This window comes from Protopterus annectens, chromosome 1.part2 (genome assembly GCF_019279795.1).
Source record: "Protopterus annectens isolate FY-2018-M chromosome 1.part2, PAN1.0, whole genome shotgun sequence".
In the NCBI taxonomy this organism is placed as follows: domain Eukaryota; kingdom Metazoa; phylum Chordata; order Ceratodontiformes; family Protopteridae; genus Protopterus; species Protopterus annectens.
Genome location: NC_056727.1, coordinates 1,108,140,996 through 1,108,159,034, shown reverse-complemented (window position 1 = coordinate 1,108,159,034; position 18,039 = coordinate 1,108,140,996). Strand labels below are relative to the sequence as shown.

At 40.5% G+C, this 18,039-nt stretch overlaps 1 protein-coding gene across 4 annotated transcripts in view; it reads left to right on the top strand.

Annotated features, from left to right (window-relative positions):
* The window catches only part of LOC122792248 (phosphatase and actin regulator 4-like), a 2,537,344-nt gene that overhangs the window by 2,010,028 nt on the left and 509,277 nt on the right, over positions 1–18,039 (top strand). The window lies entirely within an intron of this gene.

The following is an 18,039-nucleotide window of genomic DNA, read 5'->3' as shown; positions in this document are numbered from 1 at the left end:
GATAGTTCATGTGTCACCTGAAAGTTGACAGGTCATCTTTTTTGCAGCAGGCAGGGAAGAGCATAAAGTTGCCATGCAGACTTTTTTTCTAGTAAATTGTTTGCCTTTGTGCATCTAACAGCCACTGTAGTCTGAGCCCTGTCCAGTAGGATGGTGGCTGACTGGAGTGCTGCTTCAGTAATGCCTCCTTTGCAGACATTTATCTCCACTCTGTCTTCTGTAAAGACATTCAGCAAGTTTTCTTTTCTTTTTTTAAACATTTTTATTAAATCATCATATTTTAATCAGCAATATGGTTATAACATACTTTAACAGAACAGGAGACAAACTGTAATGACAGTTTCAGTTATCGTTATGCAGTATACATAAATTTTCTTTGGAACAATTTTCATTTGTTCCAACATTGCATAAGTTGCTCAACTCTCGCCTTCCCTTTAATCTCACGGTATCCTCCCAAGCATTATTCTCCTTGTAGTGTTCCTACGAAATCCATTTTTTTTCTATCCTATTTAATTTGCTCCTTCCCTTTTCTAAAGATACCACCTCAAGTTCATTTATTTCATTTACAGTGTTCAGTTCTTAATTTACATTTAGTTTAGATTTTAATTTCTATGTTCTAGTAATTGTTTGGCAGCAAGTAACAGTAAACTTAGTAAGACTTCACTACGGCTAGGAAATTCAAGTCCTATACCCCAGCTCAAAAGAATAATTTCCTTAGTAACAACCATTTGTTCCCCAGCATTTCTTTTAAAGTATTCTGTAGGGAATTTGTAAAATTTTCCATCTCATTACATTCCCAGATGTCTTTTTCTTCCCGGTTGTACCTCCAGTGTGTTATCTGCCTATGGAAAAATCTTCTGAAATCTACTTTGGGTGTAAAGATACCTATGTAAACATGTCATCCAAAAATCCTAAACTTTCTGTACTTTGTTGCATACTTGGAAGACATCATTTTTTTCTTACTTGTTCCATTGTAAATTAATTTTCCATTCTCTGTTTCTCAATTTTTTCTAACCTCATCTGATTGATTCTTGTATGCCGTATAATTGTCTCATTTTTAACAACAGTAACTGCTTTTAGACACAACTAAAACCTCTACCAGAACTGGTCATTCACTTTGCACTTTCCTGTCCCTTCCTCTTTGACTGTACTCAGTCAGACCTTCATATGGAAGGCCGTGTCTGACCTGTGATCCAAACTTCTGCCTACCCTTATCCCATTCTGCTGCCTTTCACTCAGGTTATTTGCTACCAATGCCTTGGTTACTTTACTAATTTTTTCCAGTAAATTCCAGCCCTCTCTTGCCTATTTTCAACATCTGTACTTCTAGACCTACCTATTGGTAAAATTGCCTTTCTCCATTCCTTCACTAGTTTAGTTCTTAGAATACTTTCTGCTGATTTCTAAATAAGAAGGTAATACAGTGGCACAGAATTGAGAGATATGGAGACCGTTAATGCGACACCCTGTGACCCCATGTAGGAAATGGGTAAAAGATGATTGATGATGATGGCACACACCACACACACTCCCTTCTCTTCCATACATTCCCAGACTTTTGCAGCTCTTCTCTCATGCAATCCATCCATTTGTTTGCTGGGCACCCTAATTTCTTCTTGCCTTCTTACTGTCTATCCTACATTTTCTTCACCATTTGTCTTTTGCTTTCCTGTACATGCACCTGAAACATAATTTGTTCTCATTAACCTTCTATGCACTTAGAGCTACTTTGACTTTTATTTATTTACATTTGATGACTGGGAGTGTCCTACTGGACATGGGTCCATTTTCAGCGGAGGCCCGGGGAGGAAAGCTCCACAGTTAAAATATACAGACAGTAGTTGCATTGGATTTACATAGCAATTAACAATTTGATTAACATAGCAATTAACAATTACAATTGGATTTACATAGCAATTAACAATTTGATTAACATAGCAATTAACAATTACAAACATAGTTACAGATGAAGAACATAGTACATCAGTAGATGACTAGAATCTTTATCTGCGAAGTACATAACAGACATTAACAATTGTTACAATAAGAAGTTCCTGCTGTTAATAAGTAGTAGGCTTATGAGCATCCAAGCTTGCTATAATCAAGGTAGTTAGTGGGGTGGAAAGAAAGGTAGTGGGTGGATGGGGTGGGTGGTGTTAGAGTGAGAGTTGCAAGGGCATAGCCAGCATGTTTTTAGGTGTGCTTTTAGTAAAGTTTTGAAGTGGGTGCATGATGGTATGGAGGTAATTGTGGGTGGGAGAGAGTTCCATAATTTGGCTATGACACAAGAGAGTAGTGCTTCACCAACAGAGTTATTGGCTTTAGTGATCTGCAAGTGATTTTTGCTGCTGGATCTTGGTGGTCTGGTGGTGCGATAGGGTTGGTGTATATTCTGGAGGGATGGGACATTTAGTGGATAGTTTACTAGTTTGTGGGTGAGTGTGAGTTGATACCATTGAAGGAGGTGAAGGAGTTCAAGCCAGCCCAGTTCAGCAAGTGAGAAACAGTGGTGACTACGGTAGGATGCCCCTGTAGCGAATTTGGTGATTTTGTTTTAGCAGTTCTCTAGCTTGTTTAGATTGCATTGGCATAAAGTAGGGTGGATATAATGTGGGAATTTGCTACTGAAATCTTTGCTGCTTTGGTGAGAAGTTGCTTATTTCTGTATAACCCTCCTAGTTTGTGGACTTTTTTTATGGTCATAGATATGTGAATGTCAGATTTTAGTTTGTCTATTTCCACTCCTAGCAATTTGGTGTCTTCTGTTTGGTGTATAGTGGTGGTGTCTTTTGCTGTGATGTTAAAGTGAGAGTCGTTTTGAGTATGTTTGATGGGTTGGAAGATGAGTAGTTTAGTTTTGTGTGGGTTGAGTATTAATTGGGCATCGGATAACCAAGTTTCAACAGAGGAAAAGGCTTCCTGTGTGACCTTTTGCAGTTTGGGTAGGGACTGGTCTGAGCAGATGATGGTTGAGTCATCTGCGTATTGTATGAGTGTGCCATGTTTGGTGGCAGAGGCTAGATTATTGGTGAAAATAGAGAAGAGTAGGGGTCCAAGGATGGATCCTTGGGGGGAACCCCTATAGAGACGGGTAGTTGGGGAGGTATGTCATTCTACCAATCAACGGATTGTTGGCGGTCAGACAGGTAACTCTGAAACCAGTTGGTGACTGATTAAGAGAAGGATAGGTTATTGAGGACAGAGATGAGTTGTTTGTGTGGGGCCATGTCAAATGCTTTAGATAGGTCTGGGAAAGTAGCAGAGGAGAGATAGCAATTGTTTTTATGGTGAAGGATAGTGTTAGTAAAGGAGTGTAAGGCAGTGGTGGTGCTATGGTTTGGTCGGAAACCATGCTGAGTATTGGAAAGGAGGTTCTTAGTAAGGAGGTAGTCTGAGACCTGAGAGTGAATGCATCTCTCTAGTATTTTGGAGAGTGGAGAGAGAATTGCTATGGGGCGGTAATTGCTTAGTTCTGTGGAGGGGCCACCTTTGTGGAGGGAATTATATGTGATAATTTCCATAGTGTGGGAACGTAACTTTCTGACCGAGATCGGTTAATCAAGATGGATGCTGGGTAGGCCAGAGCATCAGCTGTGATTTGTAGGTATTCACTTGGGAGGTTGTCTGCTGCTAATTTGGTGGGCTTAAGTTTAGTTAAGAGTGTTTTTATGTTGGAGGTAGGTACAGGAGTAAAAGAGAAGGCAGTGGGGAGATTACTAGTTGAAGGTGTGGGTTGGAGGGGGAGTTGTGTTGTTTAGCTAGTGATAGTATGGTTTGTGTGAAGTGTGTGTTGAATGAGGTAGCAATATTTTCGGAGGAGTGAGGGATGTTAGGAGGAGGGGTACTGACTGGGTGGAGGATGGAGTTTATGGAGGACCAGAATTATTTGGGGCTGTGTTGGGAGGAGTCTAGGGCTCCCCAGCCTGTTTTATTAGCTTTTTGACTCTATTGCGTAATTCTAGGAATTTCAGTCTATTTGAGGGGGGTTTCGATTTTGCGCCTGTGCTCCCAAGCTTTATCCCTGTTTTTCATTTCTGACTTAGTACTTTTCTGTAGCCATGGGGGGAGGGTTGTGCTTTGGTTCTGGAAAGTCTTATGTGGGGGCATGGTAATTAAGGATGCTAAGGAAGTTAGTATTAAAATATTCAACTGCATCATCAAGACTGAGGTGCTTTAGAGGATGCCAGTTACATTCTTTGAGGGATGAGATGAATGTGAGTGGGTTAAAGTTTAGTTTTTTACGTATTTGACGGTAGACGACAGGTTTAGCTTGGTATAGGTATTTTTTGAGTAGGAATGTTGGGGAGTGTTTACTGATGCTATCTGATAAAGCAGCCTGTTATATATGACTCGGGGCTGTTACTGACTAGTATCCAATCCAGGGTAGTGTGCTTGTTGGAGTTATTTATCCTGGTTGGCGACTGGATTAGTTGGGTGAAGCCATGAAGGTTTACATGATAGGTTGGATGGTTGCCAGAACAGAATTGCTAGTCAATATTGAAATCACCTAAAATTATAGTTTCTTGGGGGAGATGGTGGGTAAGACCAGCTGAGGAGGCTTTCTAGTGGAGGGATGTTTTGGCCAGGTGGGAAGTAGCATCCAATTATGTTGATGGTTTTGTTTTGGTTTATTTAGAGGTTGGTATATATTATTTCTTCATTGCCTATTTGTAGAACTGATGATTGTAAGATCTGGATGTTTAGATTCTGTTTAAATACTATAGCTACACCACCTCCTTTCTTGTTTAGCCGGTCTACTCTTAGTATGCCGTAACTGCACTTCTGCTCTGATGTCCTCATTTCTTTATCTGTCCCACAGTGTACGTCCTCCACCTGTCTCGGGCACTTCATCTCCATCACGTCTAGCTTCCTTATCTGCTCTGCCTTCATTGCTAAGGTTTCTGTACCATACAGTGGTACTGGTTGCACCACTACTTTGTCCACCTTACTTTACAACTACTTTGGCATTCTTCTGTCACACACTACCCCTGACACTGATTCAAGCCTTGATCTCCTCGTTCAGACGTCCCTTGTCCTCATCTTCCCCCTGATACTTGAAGCTGTTAACCTGTTCCACTAGTTTCCCTTCAGTATCAGTTTTCATCATGTTCTGATTTTCCCCATTTGCTGCTGTTACAACTGGTCTTATATGTACCCAGTTTCATACCATGTGCCTTCTGTTTTGCACAACATTCCCCTATAATTTGCTGAAGTTCTTGTTAAAAGTCAACCTGTAGTATCACATCATCTGCATACAGCATTTTGCTAATGTAGTTTATCACTCTATCACCAGTATGGACAGCAGTAGACTTAGAGGTGAACTTTGATGCACACCCACTTCCACTGGGAACTCCTCTGTTTGTACATGTGTCATTGGGTCCTTGTACATAGACTGTAGTAATTCTACCAGTGTTTATTTTGAGCCATCAAAGAACTACCTAGATAATCTTTCTTGGGACCTTGCTATATACTTTATCCAAGTGTAGGAATACCCAGTTGGACTCTCCTCATCTGTAGTTTCTTCTCAACTGTCTCACTGCAAATATTGAGTAGGTTGTGCTGCATCCTGATGTAAATCCCTTGATGAAGTGAACATCTTTTAGTGATGGCCAAGAATTCTTTTTTCTTTGTATTATAGTTTGTGGATGTAGTAGTTCCACAGTATGAGTTTAGTTCTAAGCATGTCCTTGTGCAAAATGTGGTATGGATGCATCAATGCATCTGCCCAGGAGGAGTAAAATTTAAAGTAGTTAGCAACCTCCATTACAGGGTTTGCTGGGGAGCAATACTGTTCGTGATTATCAGTAATATCAGTAAATAGTAATTATTTTTGAGTAATCCCTGAATCTAGAGGAGTTATTAGAAGCCACAAAGCTGGCTTTGTTAGAGAAGATCAAAGCAAGATGGCCACATTTAACTAGTTAGGGTATAAAGTGGAGGTGGCAAAATTGAGAAAATGTTTTTGAGGGCCCGATCAGCAGGATTAGCATCTCTGGTAGGTAGCAGGGAAGTCCGGTCAAGTGTACTGGCATTTACAAAGTCCAAAAATCTTTGGGCATTATTTCTTGGTAGTAAATGTTTGACAGTTTATGTGGATAGGCAAGTCCCCCATAACAAAGGTATTTGGTCCGACTGTTAACTTTTCTAACTGGTTAATATATTCTGTGTGTTCTGAAGAGATCATTGAAGTCTGTAACTGGCTATAATGGGATAATTATATTCAGTGTTAACTAGTAGTTCACCCAGTTCCACATTTCATGCATGGGTACATAGTTTACTACTGTAGCCTTTGTTTTATCTCCATTATTTTATATCAATTATTTTATATTCCAAAAAAGACTTGAAACTGTCTCAAAATGTTCCACCCCATCTAAATGTCCCTTTCTGGATTTATTTATGAATGTTTTATTTTGCTTTTGTTCATCAAATTTGTCCACCTGGGTTTAATAAAAACCCTATTTTCTGCAGAAGCTCCAACATATTACAAATATTTTTAAACAGACATTCAGTAATATACATAAACAGGTATTATGCCATATATATTAACAATTACCCATACATTTGCTAAATAGATTACATTCATATGAAATAAAGATAACTGTTATAGTATAAAAGATACTTGTATGTGTAGTAGATGTTGAACACAGCATTTAAAGAGATGTTTTAGTGGGTCCGTCAAGTTGATAATAGATCTTGTGATAAGTGATTAAAAATTCAAAGAAATTGAGGTGACAGAAGGAGCTTGGTAGGACAAGAAAATGTTATTGCAGTTAAGAGGGTGAGGTATTACGCAGGTTCAGAGACTGTATATGGCTGTGATAAGGTTTGTATTAGAAGTATAGAGGTGAAGTGGGGAACAGTGTCACAGATCTGTGTATATGACTGGGAGATGCTAGTAAACTATTCAGGTGTTAGTGAAGACTGGTTGGGGCCATAGGATTCTGATTAAAGAGTAATGATTTAATGATGTGGGATGCTAAAGATTAGTTTATCAAGTACAGAAAAATATTGTCTACAAATAATTCTAACTTTTCTTTGAGTACCCTACCATTTATATCCTTGAATTTGTGAATCCCTTGTTTTCTTTGCCAGTGGTTCTAAATGTCATGCAACAACAGTGGAAGGAAAGTGTATATCCTTGCCTGTCTCCCCTGTTCAAGCACAACTTGTCCGAGAGGAAAAAAAATCTCATTGATACAGTTGATAACACCTTTACCATTCTGTTAGGAAGTATAAACATTAACACTTCATAATCGTGGTGCAAACTTGAAATTGGCCTATTTGAAGCCAGATCTGAAGAGTCTTGTCATGTTTGGGTAATACAGTCTCTACAGCTCTCTTCCAATATATTAGTACTTCCCTCAGTTTTAAAATGCTGTTAAACTGAACTTACCTGATCTTTATCAATTTAACCCCTAACTTTCAAATTTCCACAAAAGGACCATGTGCTTCTGGAGCCTTACCTATTAATTCATTATACATCGTTGTTTATCTCACCTTTCCCTGTCTTTGCTATTAATTGTTGAACCTCATCCTCCTATAATTTTGTTATAATCAAGTTTTCCACAAATATTTCCATTTGTACTTTTTCTTGGTTTCCCCACTGGTCTGCTTTATACTAATTTTGATAAAATTTCTGAAATATCTCTAATACTTATATAGGATCTCTGGTTATTTTTCTTGTCATAGACTTCCGATGCTGGCAGCATCTCTTTCTACTTTCTATTGCCTACAGCATTGTGCTGGCAGTTTGCACTCTATAAAGCTGCTATGAAAATAGTTGCTTAATAGCAGCCCTTCTAAACTTATGCATATTATTCATATATTCCCCTTAGTTTCACTTTAGCACTGTACTATTGCTGCTCCTCCTGTTCTGTGAGATTACCCTTCTTTTACAGCACTTAAATCTTTGTCAGCCCTTCTAAACTATTACTATTACTACTTTTCCATCTCTTTCTTTCTCTGTATCTTGTATTTCTACATTTTTTTTTTCATTTTATCCCACTCACTAGCTTTCCCTTCTGAGGTAAATTGCCTTCCCTAATAACCCTAGAATCATAACCACTACACGTTCCTTAAATTATTTTCTTTAACAGGTAAGCAGAAAAATGTCGAGGGTGACTCGGACAAGCAAATTTTACTTTGTGAGATCAGATGGGATCTTAATCTGGACGCATAAATTCCATTTAGTTTAAATTAATATTTTATTTGAAATAAGAGCTGAAAACATGAAATATTAAATAGACAATTACAGGACCTATATTGGAACATCGAATATTTAACAGTTCGAATCACTAAAGGTCGAACCTTAGTGATCAAACTGTAAAAAAACATTGGATGTTCCGAAAATAAAATAAAAACAAAAACAAAAAAAAAAACTTAATGGTGTAGGCAGGGGTGCAAGCCCCCCTGTGCCCCCCACACCCCCTGCTGCTTAAATATACCAACTCCGAGACAGCACTACATTGAAGTAAATGGAAATCTCCCCTTACGGAGATTTCCATTTACCTCTTCAATGTTCTGCAGTTTTGCTGTTCTTGTGTCGACAATGTCAGATTCGACATTGTTGGCTTTTGAGAATTTAATATAGACCCACAGTTACCAGATTCTGCTGGCAAGTAACAGACAAAGTTGTCTCTGTCATGGCAAGGCTGCTTAATTCAGAAATGTATGCTTGTGTTCTTTAGGCTCCTCTGTGTATTGTTGAGTAATTTCTGGACAAACATAACTTGAGTAGGGAAGGGTAGTCCCCTTGCACCCCCTATATATATATATATATATATATATGTGTATATAATATTTTTTATATATATATATATATATATATATATATATATATATACACACACACATATAAAATGGGTCTTTATCAGTTGCTCAAGTTTTCAGAAACTCATATGGTCAAGACCATATGATCGAGTTTTTGAAAACCCGAAGCTGTTGAATGGAGATCACTTTATAGTGCAGATCGGGAAATTTACACTCTTCCTCACTGTAGTGCGATTTCAGAGTTACTGTGCATAATTTGCAGGGGGTGTGGGGGCATAGGAGGGCTTGTCCACCTGCAAAGTTGTAAAAAAAAAAAAAAAAAAAGTAGATTGGGGTGGGGGGGGGGTTGTGTTTCCTTTGATGATCAAGTTTTTGGAAACTTGATCATATGGTCTCAACCATATGAATACCATATACACATACATACTCTGGAGTTGCACAACAACAGAGAAAGGGCAAAGCTAAAAAAAAAAGTGAATCATTGCCCAGAGCTGTATTAGAAATGGTGTTAACATTGGTTTCCTTCAAGAAACTCCAGTTGTTGAGTGACAGGTCCACTTCAGTTGCATCCTTGTCTTGTTGGTAGATTGTCCACTGGACCAATGCTGGCATCAAGAAGTGTGACTTTATTAAAAAAGTTGTTTTTACATACTTGTCATGTTTCTACAGTAACCTTTTATTTTGTAATTTGATATCATTTTCTTTTGCTTGCCGATGGTATTCCCCATATTGGATACTAGTACTTGTCCTTGACACATTTACATCATACTATATGTAAGGGGGTGTACTTTCATGGAAGATAAAGAACAGAAAAGAGCTTCACTGAAGCATAAAGAGAAAAAAGCCAAAGTGTATCGCAGAAGTACAAAGGAGAGGCAATATAAATAGATATCCCTCCATCAAATACTAATTTGGTATACATTACAACTGTTCAAAGGGAAGGCAGTATTGGAAGGATGTGTCACACAAAATATAGAAGTGGCAGGGTGGAAGTAGGGGTAGTTTCATGGGAAAAGATTTAGGTGATGTAGTCCATTGGGGTGGGTAAGGTAAAGGCAAATTAGGTGATTAGTCAGGTTAGAAAAGAAAGGACAGGTGGTAGAGTGGATGAAGAGTAAAAGGTTTGGTGGAGGTGGGGGGATAAATTAACGGGAGATGGAATGGGAATGTTGAAAGATTCAGAATGGTGACTTGTGATTAAGGTGTAGTAAAGGTGAAACAGAAAAGAGCAGAGTATGTAGGGAAATATGAACAAGGTTTGCAGTGCAAGGAGGAAAACTGTACATACTAAAAAATAGTTTAAATGTCCGTAGTATAGAAATTATTTAACTTATATGGTTTGTGAATATCACTTTTTGCATAGGGTTAGTTTCCTCTTGTTAGCTTAGTTGAATAGTTGCACTCAAATGAGTGGAATATTCCTGAATTATGCAGAATACCAATAAAACATAAATTAAAAGAACTAGTGATTGGTGGTTTAGGATTGCCTGATTTGAAGTGATATTTCAGAGCTACACAGTTAAGGTCATTTACATAACCCAAAGAGAGGTTTATAAATCAGAATGGAAAGTGATGTTGATGAAACAGGGAGTTCAAAAAATGAGACAGTAGGATTTTGGATATGCAGATCCTTAAGGAGAATAACACCAACCAAACAGAATATTCTATTCATAAAGTAGCAGAAAATATTCTAAAAGCTAAGTCAGTATGGCAAATGAGATCTTACCAAGAGGGTGACTGCAAGTAGAGATGTACAAAATAGGTAAGATGGGGCTGGAGTGTACTGGAGAAATTTTGAAAAGGGATCAATGTATTGGAAACAAATATCTAAGAGGGAAAGATGATAGTCAGATGAAGCCAAATAGAAGTTAGAGTATGGGCTAGAGACTACCTTCCTTACCAGGGACTGATAAGTGTATATGCAAAGCAAAGGGGATAGTGGAGTGCTAAGTGAAAGACCAGCTCTGGTAATTTTTAGTTGAGTCTATAACAGAAACTGCTGTTGAAAAATGAATATTTCATAGAGCATATAAAATGTTGCATGATGGTTATAAGTATCAATTGGAGGAGGTTAGAAAGGATTGGGAGGCCAGACTGGAAAGGCAGTTTACAAAGGAACAATGAGAGGACAGCTTTCTGTCTCCCAAGTATGCAACAAAGTCCAGAAGGTTTGGGAGCTTTGCTTGCAAGTGTTTGCATGCATATTTTACACCCCAAGAAGACCTCAGAATTTTACCTCAGATAGGTGACAATTGCTTGGAGGTTTGATGAGAAGGAAGTAACTGGGAACATATTTTTTTGGGATTGAATGAGCTGGTAGGTTTTACAAATTCCCCACAGTGTGTACTGTCAGAAATGTTTGTGGGGGGTGGCAAGTGACAGTAACTTAGAAAATTATTCTTTTGAGCTGGGACATGGGATCTGATTAAACATAGTAATTCCTTTACTAAAGCCATTATTGCTTACAGCAGCATCTGCTGTTCCTCAAATGAGAATAAAGAGAGAGGCTACTAGATGTAAAGAACATCCAGACAACTTGGATATTGTGTAGAAATGGCCAAAGTCATTTGAAAAGACTGTTAGATAAGTTTTGCCCTTCTTGAATGAAAGTGGTGTCCTTTAGAAAGATGGTTAGGTTAGTTTTAGCCTTCATGAAGGACAGATATTTTTAACTTGTATCTAAACAGATACTTCCAGGTCAGCTTGCACATTGTATTGCTGTCTGTAAAGACTGAGCATAACCTTTTCAAGCATGCTCAGGGCACATTCTATATAGGAAGCTGCAAATGCATATTTTTTTTTCCCGCTGAAGACATTTTTGAAGTTTTGTCCTGGACTTTTGACACATTTCATAAAACACTGCTGTCTTACTGACCGTTCTAAGTAATTGATCAGTTTTAGCAGCACATTGTTGTGGGGGACTGTCTGTGTTTTGCCCCAGAAGTTACAAAACCTGCTTGGGGAGTTGGCCCCATGCGCTGTAAGCAGCGAAAGTCTTAAAGTAAGTTAGTACGCTTGTGTGCCTTACTTGCTTACAGCGCAAGATGTCTGGAAGAAGAAACTTGCACCACCATGCACACCTTTCTATTGCTCCTTGTTTTCCTCTAATCTTTGTTAATCTCTTTCTGTAACTTATAAATTGATATTTTGTGCACACAGTGTTTATTGTTTATTGTGTGGTTGACACAACTTTAACACGTTTACAATGCTTAGTTTCTTGCAGGAGAACCTGAAAGTGAGGTGAGGTTACTTGGCTTTCCTAAGAGTGCGCATGTGTAGCCAGCTTATGTCCTAGCAAGAGCCAGCTGAAAATTGGACTAGATCACAGATGATGCCTTGAGGATAAATCCTAATTGATGTGTCACTACAAGGTCTCTCCCTTGCACATGTGACATGGGAGTACCTCAAACAACTGTACTTCCCGTGCAATTTCATTAAGAACTGCTGCAGTACCATTGCTAATGCAGCTCTCTGCCTTGAGCTGTATACCATTAAATATTCTGTCAGGTCAGAATGTGAATAAGTTAGGGTCCATAAATCATGGATTCTCTTGGAGAACAGCAGGGCAGGTGGATGGCTGTTTACAACTGTAATTCATGGATGTTCATCGTGTTACACTGCTGCAGTCATTACACTTGGGTTATCCTGCCGCCAGGCGGTCCCTCAGTCGGCCAGAGTTCCAAAGTCTTGGTCCGGCGTCTGTTGCTGTCGCTTCTTCCCTGACGTCAGTGTGCTAGGGGTATATAAGATGCAGCCGATGCCATTTTCTTCAGTCTTTCTTGCCGCGCGGTGCCCGAAGCAAAAGCAGTTCACAAGTGCCGGTCGGCCGACTCCTGAGATTTTCATTCCGAATCCAGAACTGAAATCTTCTACAAAGCTAAGTACCCCGTTGGAGAAACTTTTTCTTGCCTCAGACCGATGTCAGTAAAAGTTAATAATTGTATTTCTTGTGGGAAGCAAATACCTCATAAGGATTTCCATTCTTATCGTATCCCATGCCTAGGCCCAGACCACGACATCACAGGTTGTCGGTTTTGTGCTAGGTTTAGCAAGAGCACTATTAAACGTCAGTTTGATTTTGCCCGACATTATTTTGGCAGAAAATTCAATTACACCATGCCATCGGAACAACAGACTACCAGGATACACAAAAAGAGCAAAGACAAGGACAGGCATCCGAGGCCCAAAACTGACGACGAAGCCTCTTCTAGGCCAGTCACCAGTTCTCCGGTTTTCAGTGAGGCACCTTCACAGCCCCTGACTACTGCTTCTTTGGAACCACAGGCCGCCTCTGACTCCCACGTGGAGATGGCTGGGCCTTCGGATACACCAGATTTATGGACTACTGAGACTAACCCTTCAGAGGGATCCGGAGCAGCAGAACAACCCGCAGCTTCAGAGGGTGTTTTCAGACCTACTCAGTTAACCATTAAATCTTCTGCTAAGTCTAAATCCCCTTTAAAAACAAAGAAACAACTTCAACATTCACCAGGACAGGGCTCCATGCCTAAGAAACAGATGCTCAAAATTGCTGAAGACTTAATTACTCTGATCAGGTGGTCCCACCCTCCTCCTGATAAAAGGCCTAGACAGGATGCAGACTAAGACTCATCCGACCAGGTGTCCATCTCTTCAGATTCGTCCTTAGACCAAGGATACTCTTTACCCCCTTATGAGGATTCTGATGCTGAGGAATCAGTTCCTTCAGCCTCTCCACCAGAGGACTACTCCTTTGGGGAAACCTTACATACCATGAGGGAGCATTTCCAATGGGAGGGCCAGGATTATTCAGAATCCAAGAAAAGGCTCAGAGATGTCCTTTTATTACCTCAACACAGACCCCTTGCTATTCCGCAAGTGTTAGATATTGGGGGTGTGTATTCTGAATCCAGTTCAAATCCTGATTCTTTACCTCCTGCTCCAGTTAAGCCAGACAGATACTGCAGAGTCCCTGACTCTCACAAATTTCTTTATAAAAGCCCTGTTGCTGACCCTGAAACTATTTCTCAGGGTCCCAAAGGGGTAAAGGCCTCTACAGCAAAAAATCCAGTTCCCTCTGACAGAGATTCCAGAGCATTAGACAGATGGGGGAAGAAAGTGTATACATCTGCGACTTTAGCAATGAGAGCCTTAAATTGCCAGTTTCACATACTTAAATATCAGCAATTTTTGATGACTCAGTTGAAACAAAAAATGCTTCCAAATTCAGATCTTCCTAACTATAAGGAAATGCAGGATTTATTGCATGCAGCTGAACAAGTGGGAAAACATACTTTGCAATGTGGTTTTGATTCATTAGAGGCCTCCTGTAGAGCAGCAGTTACAGGGGTCTGTCATTAGAAGACATGCTTGGTTAAAAGAGCAGACTTTACCAAATCATGTTAAAGCAAAATTATTGGATGCACCTTTGCAGCAGGATGTATTATTTGGAGTTAAGGCAGAAGAGTTATTAAAGAAAATGGAAGATAAGGCAAAATCTATGCAAACGGTGAAGGATTTCTTACAGGTTCAGTCTCCTCGATTTAGCAGAAATTGGCCAACAAAAAATTGGTCCTTTCCAGTTTCAGACAGACCTCAAAGGGGGCAGATACAGACGTCCAAGAGGCAGAGGTCAACCACAAGGTTCTTACAGGCCTCGACAATGGGGTGCTTCAACCTAGAAAGAAGGGGAAGGCAGGCCTCAACCTTATAAAAAACAGCCCCAATGACTTCCCACTACAGCTACCAAGCACTTCTCTCTTGGCAGCCCCCTTGGGGGGAAAACTGGTACTTTTCTGTCACAATTGGCATATGACCACCAAAGACAAATGGGTTCTCAATATTGTATCTCAAGGTTACAGGTTCCACTTTCACACTCTGCCAAGGTTAAAAGGAATGCCAAATCTGCCATCAAATCAATGGGCAGAGGCTCAAAGACAAATTACAGCACTCATGGACATGAGAGCTATTCAAAAGGTACCAACACAGGAGCAAGGACAAGGATTTTACTCAAGTCTCTTTCTGGTTCCCAGGAAGGACAAAGCTTGGAGGCCCATTCTGGATCTTTCTTCTCTAAGTACTTACCTGGATGTTCCAAAATTCAAAATGTTGACACTACAGCACCTTCTTCCCATGCTAGGCAAGAAAGCTTGGCTTGTAACTTTGGACCTCAAGGAGGCATACCTGCATGTCCCTATCAGACAAAATTGCAGAAGATACCTCAGATTCTTAGCTGGTTCAATGCATTACCAATTCTCTGCACTGCCCTTTGGCTTATCTACTGCACCCAGGGTCTTTACAAAATGCCAGGCACCAGTCATTGCATTTAGCAGACAAAAAGGAATTGAAATTTACCCATACTTGGACGACTGCCTTATTCAAGCAGAGAGCAAAGACATTCTTCTAAAGCTTCTGGCGTTTGTAAAAAGATTGCTAATTTGCCTAGGGTACACAGTAAACGAAAAGAAGTCAAAACTAGTGCCCTCACAATAGATAATATTCCTGGGTGCCAGCTTAAATACAACGGCCCAGATGGCTTATCTCACGCCAGACAAGCAAGGACAACTGACTCAATATTTCCAATTGATGGCAACAAAAACCCAACTTCCTGCAAGAAAAATTCTGCAGGCCTTGGGGTACATGGCATCTTGCATACTACTAATTCCATATACCAGACTGCATATGAGGAAACTACAATGGTACCTAAAGAGTGTCTGGTCTCAACACTGTCACAGTTTGGAAGCAGTAATACCACTTATTCCTTGCCTTCAACAGGAGTTTCGATGGTGGGCTCAAGCCTGTCACCTCAACAAGGGACAGCCTTTCACTCAACCCACAGCCAGGCAAACACTGACAACAGATGCTTCGGATTACGCCTGGGGAGCACACGTGGCAGGAAATTGTATTCAGGGCAAGTGGCCTGCAGAACAAAGGCATCTTCACATCAATCAAAAAGAGATGCTAGCTGTACAAAATGCCCTTATAGCTTTCAAGGTCCTTCTGCATCCAGGTCAGCTACTACTAAAGACGGACAACATCACAGTTATGTGGTACATAAACAAGCAAGGGGGCACTCATTCATATCCCCTCTGCAGACAAACCATAACCTTGTGGTACACAGCTCTAACTTATCAAGTTCATCTACAAGCACAATTCCTGCCAGGAGAGGAAAACACACTGGCAGACGACTTAAGCAGAAACATCATGGATCCGCACAAGTGGAAATTACATCCACAAATATTCAGAATGATAACACAAAAATGGTGGAGCCCGGACATAGATCTGTTTGCATCCCCAATAAATTGCCAGCTACAGAAATTCTGCACAAAGACTTACCACCCTCAAGCATGGAAAGTGGATGCCCTCTCATTCAGCTGGAAAAACCTACAAGTATATGCTTTCCCACCAATACCTCTCCTTTCAAAGGTACTCCTAAAAGCCAGACAAGAAAAGCCACAGATGATCCTGATTGCCCCAGACTGGCCATGCCAGCACTGGTACCCAATCTTAAAGAACTTAGCACAAGGTCCACCATGGATTTTGCCTCAAATCCCACATCTTCTGACTCAACAAAACAATCAGATACTTCACAGCTAGCTCAAAACTTTAAACCTGGCTGCATGGCAGATTCCTTAGTCAAGCAAGCAATGCCTCTCTCCAAAGCTGTTATGGATGTCATTCTGGAGGTCAGAAGGCCTAGCACCAGGAAAGCCTATTAGGATAAATGGAATAGATTCTGTGCCTGGAACCAGGCTCACAGCCTTGACCCTCTTGTCCCAAATATTCCTCAGATACTACAATACTTAACTGAGATGCTGGACCAAGGCCTCTCCTTTTCATCCATTAAGATCCACGCCTCTGCCATCTCTGCTCATTACAACACAGACCCACCAATTTTTTCGAATCCTTTGCTAAAACAGTACCTCAGAGGGGCTAAAAACATAAGACCGCCCCGTAGAGCACCAACTCCAACTTGGGACCTCAGCTTCGTCTTGGAAAAATTAACTTTACCTCCTTTTGAGCCAGCTAACTCAGCAGACTTAAAATATGTCTCTTGGAAAACTGCTCTGCTCCTGGCAATAACCTCAGCATGAAGAGTTTCAGAATTACAGGCACTGATGGCAGTGGAACCTTTCATCATTTTCCACCAAGACAGGGTGTCTTTAAGAACAACCCCTACTTTTATGCCAAAGGTGGTATCAAGTGTGGCTCTAAACCAAACTATTCACTTGCCAACTTTTTATCCAAATCCACAGAATAAAGGGGAGAGACTTCTGCATTCCTTGGACATACACAGGCAGTTACACTTCTACTTGGACAAAACAAAAGCTTTCAGGAAAACTGAGCAATTGTTTGTAGCATATGCTGCAGGAGCACAGGGAAAAGCCATTTCAAAACAGACCATTTCAAAATGGATAGGGCACTGTATACGTTTCTGCTATACACACCATGGGAAAGCTGTACCTAACAGCATTAGGTCTCATTCCACCAGGGCAACAGCCACTTCAACTGCCTACCTCAGAGGAGTACCTACCAAGGACATTTTGGAAGCAGCAACTTGGAGTTCTGTACATACCTTCACCAAGCATTACCATCTGCCTCTTTATTCTAAATCCAGAGCTGGCTTTGCCACTGCAGTGCCTTATAGAACCAGCCACCCTACCTCAGCTTTGGGATTCTATCCAAGTGTAATGACTGCAGCAGTGTAACACGATGAACATAGTACAGTTTTGTACCTACCATAAATGTAGATGTTCGAGTGTATACACTGCAGCAGTCTAGGTTACCCTCCCTCCTTCCCCTCTTCCATGCTGGTACTTACCTAGGCCTTCTACCCTTTGCTACCTATGGGGAGTTTTTGCTGGTAACTGAAAGTTTTTGATTGCTTTTCTTATGTATGTTTTATTAGCAGTTTACATTGCCTACCTTTTTGGGGGCACCTGACATCTGGGGCAAGAAAAACTGAAGAAAATGGCGTCAGCTGCATCTTATGTACGCCTGGCGCACTGACATCGGGGAAGAAGCGACAGCAACCGACGCCGGACCAAGACTTTGGAACTCTGGCCGACTGAGGGACTGCCTGACGGCAGGATAACCCAAGTGTAATAACTACAGCAGTGTATACACTCAAACATCTACATTTATAGTAGGTACAAAACTGTACTTTTCCCTCTTAATCCAAAAAACACTTCCATTTAGCCTCACTGCGCTTCACTATGCCCTGACACTGAGATAAGCACATTTCCATTATTTGTGGTTTGCTGTACATGCTTTTTCTTATTTCGGATGCTA